Here is a 13,019-nt window from a genome sequence, read left to right as displayed (position 1 = left end):
ATCATTACAGCATGAGACCTTCTGGATTCTAACATTAAGAGTCAATATAGCCTATACCCAGGTTTGAATGATGATATTGATCTTGATTGATATTGATATCTACGTGACTGGCAAGGAATATCCCTACTATATTTTCTTCAGTATTGTCCTCGCCAACCACTGAGCACCTGTTTTTTGCTATCTTCTTTCTCAGATCCAAGAAGCGCTCCTTTCTTATTCTTTTTTCAAGGCAGAAAACATAGTTTTGAAAAGTTTGACCTTTTGACAATCAGCTCTTTTGAACTTGTTAAAAGAAAATAATGAATATTTTTATTTATGCTGCTGATTCTTGCTGATTTTGATCAGTTGTGTAATATGGGGAAGGGGAAGACTTCTGAATACACATTAGTCAGTTTGCCCTGTCTAGCCCCACCTGCACTGTACAAAATGAGACTAATAATAATAAGACTCATCTAAATAATCATTCTTTCGAAGGCTCACATTAAAATGACAACTTTTACACAACAGTTCACAAAACTATTGCCTTCTCTAACAGGCATCTACATTGTCAGTTTAAACTAAGCTTAGATTGGTGTCACACATGGGTTACGTCAGACCCGTCAGCTCTAGTTTTGACCAATTTCAAATGTTAGTAATGTTCAAGAGGTCACATTCTCTTGATTTTGTCTATAGTGAGGAAAACCATGGGGTTGAAGGACATTTTGACTGTAACTTGCTACTAGCTACAATAGGGGTTATGTGCAACTTACTTCCGCATTCTAGTAAAATGGATTTACTAGTTTCCGGTTCAGTTTCGCTTTACCGAAAGCTCGTTGTTGTACCAGCTACGTGTGGATATGCCGTTGTATTATTCACGGTGTCTTCGGGAGATTAGCAATAAGCTCCTGAAAAGCAATAATTAATCAGAAACTTGCTGGGGAGAGACTCTCTAACAACAGTGTTAGGTAGTGAGCTAGCTAGATAGCTACCCGGCTAGCTAGTAGACAGCTACCCTCATAGTCGCAGATGTATGAAGAAGCCCATAGCTTAAACACTTTATCCAGTTTGGTCGTGGGAGTCTTTGAGGTCAACCTGCATATATGATGTACATCAGAAATGCTCATCTTTGGCAGCTTCCGAAGACACCGTGAATAAAACACCACCATATCCACACGTAGCTGGTACAACAACAAGCTTTCGGTAAAGCGAATCTGAACCGGAAACTAGTAAATCCGTTTTAACAGAATGCAGAAGCAATTTGTGTATAACCCTTATTTTTGGGGAATCAAGGCCAGAGTGAGAGGCCACTGTGGTCATGACCACTGTATAACCACTGATGATGTTTCAGTAGCAGCAGCTCCAGGTTGATCTGTGTGTGTGTGTGTGTGTGTGTGTGTGTGTGTGTGTGTGTGTGTGTGTGTACACACATACAAGAATGACAGCACATGATTCTAGTACTTGATTTCTGCTACAGGAGTACATGTTTAGTTATCGACTGACTTTTCACTGACCATTTTTCTTTTTTGACTATATTTTAGATTTTACTGATCAAAGTATAAATTAAGCCTCCTTTACATTACTCATTATCATCACTGCAATCTGCTGTGCAAACAAGTAGAATTAGGCTATACACAGTGGAAAACAATGTTGTCAAAATCGCTTTTACAGTCAGATAGTTCACAATTATTACATGAAAAAGGAAAACAAAACAATACATACGTAGTATTATACTACTATAATACTATTAACTAAGTTGAACCACATGAAATACATTTCTTTTCCTCAAACTTAAGCATGCTTAAAAGCATGTTTGGGTTGTTGTTGTTTTTTGTTTTCAGTAAGATTTTAATTTATTTTACGGCTTTTCCAATGAGCACAAATTCTGAGGAACAGACAGTGGATGACTACATAGAGATAACAAAAATCAACAACATGGAGGATTTGTACACAGGGTTGCATTTCCTGTGCACCCAAGGTGACTGACATTCAGGAAAATAGGCCCAGCCACATAAGGAAAATGCAACAGGGTCTTTTCCTTTAAAAATAGGAAAATGCTGATGACAGGCATTACAACCTCAATTAAACATTACACTTAAATTATAAATTCAAGATGAGTTGTGTGGCTGTAATTCTGCATCCTCCATATGTCTCAGTCAGCTGTCAACCCTGTGGATCTGAGGGAGCCATGTTGGGAAAAAATGGCTGCCAGGATTTTATGACTTATCTGCACCAGCTAGTTCAATCTATGAAAATTAAAAGTGTCTTCACAAAACGTTTAGGGCAAAATATTCAAATATCACAAATATTACCCTTTTAATGTACTCTGAATAAAATGAGGATTATATTATCCAAATCAAATTAAAATGTACAGGAAATAGGCCTATTTACCTGTCATTAATGCAAAGGAAACTAGTGATCAGATAACCTATAGTAAAACCTGGGAAGGACTTCACAGAACACCTGGACTACAGAGAGTAGGCTGAACTAGTCACACAATCTAAAATGAGATATAAGTGAAGCTTATAGATAACAATAAAAGTTGCAGAGTGTCCCAAAACTGGCATTCCCATGGCCATAATGACTTAAAGGGTGATATACAGACAAGTCCATTATGTGGGAAAGATGCGAATACCAGCCTAAATATTAGTAAGATATGACATCTTTGTTGAATTTATTTTTACTTTTCCGGGTGACTGGCTCTTCATAGTCTCACAAGTTTAGGAAACGCGAAGGAGCGCTGCACCAGGAGGAAAATTAAGCCTGTAGATAAACAGTAGCAAAGGACTGTAGGCGTCATAGATATACATTTTACTGCGCCATGGCAATTTCAGTCTCGATAGTTCTAAAATATCTGAGCTACTTCGCGGAAATATAGTGTCTGTGGAGTTTATTAACCAGTTATTTGACAACAAATAAAGCCCCCACCCACGCGAAGACATAGAAATTTAAGGAAAAACTGTTATTTCTTACTATTAACTTGATGGCAGATCACGCGGCGTCCTGTCGACATCCGATATTGTAGAAGTAAGCTTTAAAAACACACGCTGTAGAACATTTGCCTTCCTTTTCTCTTCACTGTGGCAGCTCAGCGACGGCGGCCATGACAGTCCATCCGGGTACTGCTATGCTCTGGACAGTCATGTAGAAGCGGATGAATACGGATTACCTGTTATACACCAAACTAGTGCTATGATGAACATTTCTTCATATAGAAAACAGCAAACACGGATTTTATTTCTATAAGGATATGTTCTGTTTTTCAAAACATAGCTTATGTAAGACTCCGTCTGTATTTTCACAGTATGAGCCCTACGTCATTGTCAAGCCAACGTACATGTGCAAGAAGGAATATGAGTCATGAACCATGGCGGGGCACGCCATTTCCTATTGACTGCATTACATGTATATGTGTTTGTTAGTTTGAGATGCGAAATTATTTCTGTTTCAACTCAAAAATACCTAGAATCAATCAATTTCTGTCTCTGTCTCTCTGCCTCTCTCTCTCTCTCTCTCTCTCTCTCTCTCTCTCTCTCTCTCTCTCTCTCTCTCTCTCTCTCGCACACACACACACACACAGCTGCAATAATGGAGGACATCAATAGGGAGATTAAGCTCATGAAAAATATCACATTATTGGGTCATCTCAAATTACATCGATTCACATCAAATAAGTAGTTTACAGTGGGTCATCCGCTCTAAGGGTCTCTCTCTCTCTCTCTCTCTCTCTCTCTCTCCTTGTGCCTCTCCCCCTTTCTCTATCTCCCTGCTAGGCATTTCTATTATGTTTTTGTTGAGAATCCTTAATGTCATCATGTCCATTTGGACTGAGATGCCACATCAAAGAGTCAATATTTATTAACAAATTGTTTCTGATAGTCTATTCAACCCGTTGTTTGAGTGACTGGGGAATGGTGGAAAAAAAACGATTATGTTCAAACATCCCATCAGACTACTACCATTCATTGTCAATAGAGGTTGGGTTAGGGTTCGGGACCTGTAGTCTCTACCCCAGTGTGACATCACAGATTAAAGTCTTAGTCCCTTGGTTGCAAGTTTTGTATGATTTCCCTTGTAGGCTACATTCATGCAGAACTGTCAAAATAGTGTTGAGTACATGGGCCATCAAACCTAGAGGACTTAGTACCATAGACCCTCATGTCAGAGATCCTTTTCAGAAAATACATTTTTCAGACATCCAAGTCATGTTCCACAGAATAAAATAAAAACTGCCCCATTGTCTGGTAGCTACTCTTGTACACCCTATTAATCTCATGTCATTAATGTGATTTTATGTGTATTTGCATTCACTGAATGCACAGTGTAGGCCTTCTTGGCTTAAGTCAACCATATTTATTTATAATGATCATAAATACATAATGATAATAGCCAAATGCTAATACACCTATGATTAAGCCTGGACATAGGAGTAGTAAGTAACTTGTTTATCTGGCTTTCTAAAAGAAAATAAATAAAAAGGTGGCTGTATATCGAAGGAAACATGGTATATTGTTATGATTTTAGATGATTATGAATGACGTGGGTGTGGGGTAGGATTGATCCTGGTGGGAGTGAGGGTACCCGTCTAAAATCTCAACCAGCAGATTCAGTGAATGACATATGACATAATAGGCAACCGCCTCAGATGCCAACTGACCACGGACAACGTGGAACCCAATTTTTGTTTTCTCAAACAAGCTTTCTTAACTAGCACCGAAGCACTCCAGCAGCAGTGTCGCCCCCATCCACCTTGGAAGCACCCATAGGAGGGACAGGTGACTGGCAAAAAAACACCATGCTGACACAAACCTACTCAGAAACCCATGTATGGGAACACACAGCGTTGTTGCAAAATTGGCCAATTTGCATAAAACGACATGCTTACCAATGACATTTAGAATTCGTTTTTGGATTCATATGACTCTTTTGGGGGATTTCACCTATTTTCCTGAACAAATTTATTTAATCTCACAAAAGTCTATTTGTATTGAAAACAACAACAACGACAACAAAAAGAAAACAATGTTACAAATTTACATTTCATTTCATTGCTTTACATTTCATAGCAGATAAAAGAAAAAGAAAAAAATCAATGCAATTATTATGTAAAGCAAGTCTTTAAAAGTGACTATTTAAAAATTAGTTAAAAGATTATATGGGTTTGACTAGCCTGGTCTCCTTGGTTTTGGCATGGCAGTTGTAGTTCTTGAGATCTGTCTGAAAACCCAAAAAACCTCAGACCTAGTTGGTCTTGTCCTGTTCTTGATCAAGGGTCTCAAATGTCTACTCCTGTGCCTGTTATTCTGTTGTAATCCCTCCCCCAGCAATGACTGCTTGCATTATTCAAAGACCAGTCCAGAACAAGCAGGAGTTAATCAAAAACTTTTTGTCTTTTTTCTGTAGTAGCAGGCATGGCTATATGATTATAAACTTTCTGTGGCACTAACCGGGGTGTCAAAATCAAAATAGGGGCCAGCTGACTTACACTTGATGGTGCATTTTCTATCCCGTGTTATGCTTAACTATGTTTGGTATTACTTTTAGAGAATTATAAAATCATGAAATCATTCTCCTACTTTGTTAATATTGATTCAGTGAATAGTTTGAACAGTGAGGAATGATGAATTTACTTTGTGTGATGATCAATAAGTCTAACATTATTTTTTGTCTTGATGCACTGGTGGTGTATATAACTACTTTGAGTATATGGGACACTATATACTCAGAACAAAAATAAAGATATGTTACTGCAGTTTTAAAGAATTTGCTCACTATTTAATTTAGTTATTTACATACGCACAATCTGATTTGCAATCCTTTGTGCCATTATCCAGGGTGAACATTCATACAGAAGCCCAATTCAGATGTCAAAAGAATGATGTACTAACCTACAAATGGTGACTATAGAGGACATCAGTCTATGCGGTCATAAATCTACAGGACCATCAAAGGCAGAACCATTCACCAGCTGCATTCCGAATCACCTAATCTACATGTTACATTCATTAATCACTTAATCTAAATGTTACATTCACCAGCCACCTAATCCAAGTTTTACATTCACTGGCCATCTGCTCTAAATGTTATTCACTAACCACCTAATGTAAATGATTCATTCACTAACCATCTAATCTAAATGTTCTATTCACTAACCACCTAATCTATTACATTCATAAACCATCTAATCTAATTGTTCTATTCACTAACCACCTAATCTATTACATTCATAAAACATCTAATCTAAATGTTACATTCACTAACCACCTAATTGAAATGTTACATTCACTAGCCACCTAATATAAATGTTACAGGGTTGAGTGTGTGAAGGCGGGTATGTCACTGGGGTTATCAAATGGGCACCTCCCATCACAGATGTTTGAATTAGGCACACGACACCTCAAGAAGGCTCAACAGGTTTCTGGCATCCCAGAATCCACCCCTTCCCCCTCGACAATAGGCTCGTTTGAGATGAGCAAGTCCTGCGCAGTTTTGACCAGCGACTTGCTTGGTCCGTTGCATGATGGTAAGAAAAGTTGTCCGACTTGCTCCGCCGACCCAACTGCGCGAGCCACGGGAATCTCGCGGGACCGAGGCGCTGCAGCTGCTCTCCACTGACTGCACAGCTCCAAGGATGATGGGAAACGCCTCGAGCTGAGCGCTCATTGGCTCATCACAGTTGTATCACACACCCACAGTGAAATGAAGAGACTTAAGTTTTTATATCTATTCCAAGATGTCACTCCATGAGCAGTCTGTATACCATTTTATTAGAACGCTACAGACATATAATATTTTCCATAAATGCCACCTGTCATGCCTGTGTGAAGGTTTGGGTCGTTTGAGCAGTGAGTGTGGGTGGCGGTAATGCACCTTTTCAGTTGTTTACCAACCACCGTTTAACAAAACTGAAGAAGAAGAAGAAGAAGAGCAATGAGTGTGCTGTCGGAAGTGTTCGGCTTGTTGATTCCTAGCCTGACTGCACTCGGTTACTCTTGTCCATTTTCCCGGCGTGCAGGAAGTAATCTCAAACGAGCCTAATCACTCTTGACACCAAATACAGCTAAAGTTGTCCCTTTACCTACACTTAGGCTTATCCCTAGTTCCCAATATTAGCTTACTCAATAATTCCTAAACTCGCCATTGACCAAATGCGTTATCTCCTCCCAAGTTCATTTAACATCATTGGAGGCATCTTCAGTGGTTTATTTAAGGTGCCCTACACCTACTAATAATGTATTCCTCTTAATCCTACCCTGTTTCCATCTGCACCACAGGTGAAGGAGCAGTGGCTTTCAATCCTGGTCCTTGGGATCTAGAGCCCTGCTGGTTTTGATTCTAATCATGTAGCCAGGGACTGATTTACACCTGGGACGCCAGGTGAAAGTAATTAACTACCTGGTTTAGGATAGAGAGCCAACAGTACTCTGGGTCCAGAGGACCAGGACTGAAGACCACTAGCGCAAACTAAACCTGGGACCTTCTGGTTATGAGAGTTTCTCTAACCTCTAGACCACACTGCTAGGATATATAGTTTACAATCGTTTTCATGCTCATCAAACCATTCAGTGACCATTCATGCCCTGTGGATGGTGGTATTGTCATGTAAAATTCCACTCCCATCATGACATTAGACAATATTTGAAGCAATTTCAAAGTTTTAGACAAATTTCAGTGGCTCCCGTCACCACAATTGTTAGGTGGAAAACTCAGTCGGAGCCGTCTTAATTCAGATTCAGATTTAGATTCAGAAGACTTTATTCATCCCTGGCTGAAATTATTTCAGTCACAATTTCTCAAGGTCAGATTAAAAAGTGCAAGAAGTATAGAATATATTAGTAGAGTAGAATAAAGTGCAAAGTAGCAGTGCAAAATACAAATATAATAATAATAGGATACAGTGGCCAGTGTGACATTGGATAATGTAATACTATTGCACAACCATGAAGCATAATGCATCTTTTTTCTCGTCTTCGCCATTACAACAAAATCAAACATGTTTAATGTTATCTTAAGTATTTAGTCTTGGCTCAAAAGGTGTGCGATTAAAATGCTACGCTGTCAACAGCCAATAGGTGCGCTGTCTTTGGCTGACATCAGAACCTGCAGTGAGGTGACAAGGTTGTACACACAGACAGAGTAGTAAACATGGCATTGCTGGTGGGGAAGCGAAAGTCCCGGTTCTGTTGGACTGTCGAACTGGAGGAGAACCTGGTGGAGCTGTGGAGAGAACGAGAGTAGTGGCCTAGCTACATTTATCTCTTTATCTCTCTCTCTCTGTGTTGTGTATGTGTGGTTTGTTGTATGTGTGTGTGTGTGTGTAGATGGTGAAGGAGGAATATGTTGTAGCTTCATTCACACTCAAACATCATAGTCCATTATCAGTGTTTTGAGCCTGTATAATCCTTCACATGCACTGAAAACGTGTGTGACGCAAGCAAGGAACTACTACCAAATCTCTGAAAAATCCTGCTGGAGTCTTTTAATGTGTGATGCTGCATTACACTTAGCCACTTCATGCGTCTTGAGCTGATCAGATAGCTATCCGATCGCAAAAAAAGTAAATGAAGCCAAGACACAGTTTGGTATCCAATTGCTCAAACCACCTTTGGAGGTGGCTTGAGACGCATTGTTGCCAAGTGTGAATGCATCGGTCTTGTCAAGCCGCATACGTCAACCGTCAACTCCTCCCAACTCCTGCTAAAAGACTGTAATACACTTACTTCAGACTAATTCACACCATATGAGCCTATAATGAAATGTAGATGCTTTTTGGACAAACGATAGGCAACAAAGACACTATTTAGTTGTAGACGTTCTTCTGACATGGAGTATTATAATTAGAGGGATTTCTAATTTGCTGTAGAGTAGGCCTGGAAATGAACTGAGCGTAAAGGCCATTTTTACTTTATTTCATTACTTTGCCAAGGTTTACGAGCATTCTCACTACAAGTGGGGTTTTTTTATAAGCTGTGTGAAGTAGCGCCTGCCGTCTAACTTAAAGAATACGCAGAAATGCATACAAAAACAGAATTTCTGTGGCGCCTGCCATCTCCACATTTGCATACATCGCGGGAAACAAAATTTCTATCTGGCTAACGGAGATGCATTGATGTGGCCAAGTGTAAATGGAATGTGGATAAATCATATCTGGATACTATCCAGATGGACGCAAGAAATGACAAGTGTAAATGGGGCCCCTGATCGCTTCCTCTATCCTTTCTCAAAGGACAGAGGCCCAGATTTACTAAAGGTTTGCACAGGGAAGAATGCGCTATATCATCAAAATGACCAAATCAGACTGCCATGCTATTCACTAATTGTGTACAATGATTGAAGCTGCCTAACAGTGCTGGCCAAAAAATAAGCCCTCTTTGCACCTGTCATGGTTGTGTATATCTAAATTGTTTTTTTTATGGCTTTTTACCTTTATTTAACAGGTCAGTAGAGATCGACAGTAAAGACAGGGCAGAGGGTGGGGGGATGACATGCAGCAAAGGGCAAGGGCCAGATTCGAACCCATGCCGCTGCGATTAGGGCTTATGAAGGGGCTTTAGGACAAAAGGATGCTAGCCTTGGTGGATTTGTTTTAAAGGGATTGACAACCTAGCGTAAAAATCTTTTTTTTATTTAGTATCACTTGTGTACCATCTTTATCATCCACCAAGATTTGAGCATTCTTAAAATTCAAACTGTAATAATGAATTTGTCTCACTCACTCCAACAACGCTTATTCTACCAACTGTAAACTACATGTGTTTCCTGAATAAGGGTAGATATGTGTGTGTGGTGTGTGGGTTCTGTGTATCTGTGTGTTTTTGTATTTGTAGGACAGTGTGTGTGTGTTACAGATTAGGGATTGTAAGTGAAAGGGTTAAGCACACAACTACAGCTGAGTCTGAGAGAAAGGAGCATTCTGAGTTTGTGACAGATTAATAATAATAATAATAATAATAATAATAGGAGAAATATTGCTGGTTAATTATGTAACAATAAAAATACTCTGACTTGGGCAACAAACTTTTAACAATTTACAGGGCTTTGCGTTGCGATCACCAAAGTGTAAAATGGCAAATTACCATGAGAAATAAATCAGAGACCAGTATCAGGTTTTCTACTTTCAGGAACAGAATAAATAATCTAACAGAATGCATTTGTACTTGAAAAGGTTTTGAATATTGAGTGTAGATACTTAACTCCCTATGCTGTTAATGAGAGAATTGGTGTCTATTCATATTACTGTTTTTAGCGATTTTGCAAGTAGGGCTACTAGCGTGGCATCGTAAAAAGGCAAAAAATAGGGCCTCTTTTTGGTCTATCTTCTGAGGCGAGGCCACCATGGCCGCGCAAGGTTTGTGTGTGTGTGACAGTGCGCGACATCCATCTCGTGAGGTTTGGTAATGCGGACACTAAATACAATGGAGGAACACTTGATTTGCATTAAATAATGGATACAATTTTATTTTTTCCCCACTCATAGAGCGATCGTATGGCATCAGAAGACTTGGATTATGCTGCACGAGCTGTTTGGAGTCATTTGAGGTTTATTTTTTGTCATTTTTGGAACTCTAAAGATCGGCCCTCAAAGACTTCAGCTGTTTTGCAGTTGTTTGCCCCAGAAGCAATTTTTCTTCTGAATTGTTTTAGTTTTAGTCTAGTTTTAGTTGACCAAATATATATGATTTTAGTTGACTGAATCTACAGTAGATTTAGTCGATGAAAACTAATAGGTTTAGTTAAAGCTACACTAAGCGATTTTTTTCTGACCAGTAGAGGGTGACAGAAACAGCAACACATTTGTAAATAACACAATCTTTTAGGTTTGGTTGATGTATGCACAGCTAGTATACTTCCAGCACACATGCCTGGTGATTGATTGGTTGCTCCAGCGTAGTATGACTGTCTATCATCTTTAACTTCTTCCTTTTGCAGCATTCCTTTTTTGTTTTTAAGAATTGTAAACCTTTTTAATAAACCAGCCTGTAATGGCAAGTTGACCCACACTGATTGTTTCAGCTTTGTCATTGAAGTTAACCTACGCAATTGACTGTGGTCAGGTTCGCCCTCCCTAGCTCAATTGTGGGTGGAATAGCTAAGGGTCAAATCCCCAGTGACCTCCCCCTCTATGGTAGTCACAAGATGATTTGAAACTTAAACTCTATGGGAGCGAACTAGAACGAGTGACATCCTTTAGATTCCTTGGAGTGTGGTTTGACTCAAATCTTACTTGGGCTGAACATAAAATATTTGACTGTTCAGAAATCCTTGAAAGACCTCAGATTAATCCTCAATAAGACTAAGTATGCTCTTCTCAAGGGCCAGAAGCCAAAACAACAAAGCAATAAATGTTTGCTCCCTTAATGGGGCCCAAATTCAGCGTGTAGTCTCGTACAAATACCTAGGTATCTGATTAGATGAAAGGCTATAATTTAAAACTCACATATTTGAACTTAAAAAGAAACTGAGGATTAAACTGGGATCTCTCTACAGAAATAGATCATGCTTTATGGTGATACACTTTATATGCATGCAGCCCCTACAACTCTGAAATCACTAGATACATTCTACCATAGTGCCTTGCGGTTTATAACTGGGGATAGTTTCAGAGCACACCACTGTTTACTATATCAAAAAATAGCATGACCTTCGCTCAGTGTTAGAAGGGAACAACATTGTCTTAGCAGTTACTTTCATATCTTATATTTCTTTTAAAGCTCAAATCTATCTGTTATAAGACACATGCACAGGAATCTCTGGCTCTTGAAACTCTCTTCATTAACACTGAACCTGGGAAATTAGCTTTTAGTTTTTATGTACCGGATAAGTGGAACAGGTTGCAGAAGTGCTGCAACCTGTTCACTCAATCATTTTAGGCTTTTATTGAATGATATGGTAACAGTGGAGTGTTCCTGGTTTTACTGATCTGCAAATGTGTTTAATTTAATTACTTATCTTTCTGTTTTTATATATGTTTTTTTTTCTTACTTTTTTGATGTCTTATTCATTGATTTTAGCATTTTTTTGCGGTTTTATTGTTTTATTTTTGATTGTTTTATCATTTTGTATCATTTTGTATATTATTGTGTATTGCATTGTAAAAGAGGGCACCTGCTCTCAATTGACCACCCTGAATAAATAAAGGTAAATAAATAAAATAAATCATAAATATAAACAACGTTTTAATCAAATATGAGAAAGTATCGAATGTAATGCGACAGGTAATGGAACTAATTTTGGCAGGAAGTGAATGGGGAGCAGATAGATCTGCATTGAGAATGAACTATATTGGTTTAATCAGATCTGTATTTGACTATGGTGGTGTGGCATATGAATCTGCAGCAAGCAGTTTGCTTAAAAAGCTGGATGTGATTCAAGCCCAGGCTTTTAGGATTTGTTTTAGAGCCCACAAAACCACTGCAATGCCAGCATTACAGGTAGAGGTAGGAGGAATGCCTTTAGAGATGAGAAGGAAACAGCTTGCTGTTATGTATTGGGTGAACTTTTAGGTCACGGTGATAGTTTCCCAACCAAAAAAGTGTTCGATCCATGCTGGGAGAAAAGCAACAAATCTCATGGCCTCACAGTGTTGTCTTTCTGTTGTATTGCCTGTTATACCCCCATGGTTTGTATAGATGGTTTTGTCGCTCACTCGCTCTGTTCACCACTTTATGGGTCACGTGGCCCGCAGGGAGTTAGACTGCAGACTCTCAAGCAGGAGACCCAAGTTCTATTCCCAGCAGAGACGCTTCCACAAAATTCAACGTCATGGGGCTGTTAGACTCTTAGTCTTGTTACCATATCCTGAGGTTGATCAAGGGATAAAGTGAGGAAGAAGAGGGATGTAGAGTTAAGTCAAAGTATGGTATCTTCATATATGAGCACAAACTATTATGTATTCCTCTCAGTTTATACAGACGGGTCTAAAGAGCCAATGGAAGGAAGAATTGGGGCTGCCTTTGCTTAATGTCCAGATCAAGAAAAGATTATCAGACCAGTTGTCAGTGCACACAGACGAGATCATGGCTATATGCTTAGCATTACAATGG

This window comes from Centroberyx gerrardi, chromosome 20, assembly GCF_048128805.1.
Source record: "Centroberyx gerrardi isolate f3 chromosome 20, fCenGer3.hap1.cur.20231027, whole genome shotgun sequence".
Taxonomy (NCBI): domain Eukaryota; kingdom Metazoa; phylum Chordata; class Actinopteri; order Beryciformes; family Berycidae; genus Centroberyx; species Centroberyx gerrardi.
Note: the sequence above shows the minus strand (reverse complement) of the source record.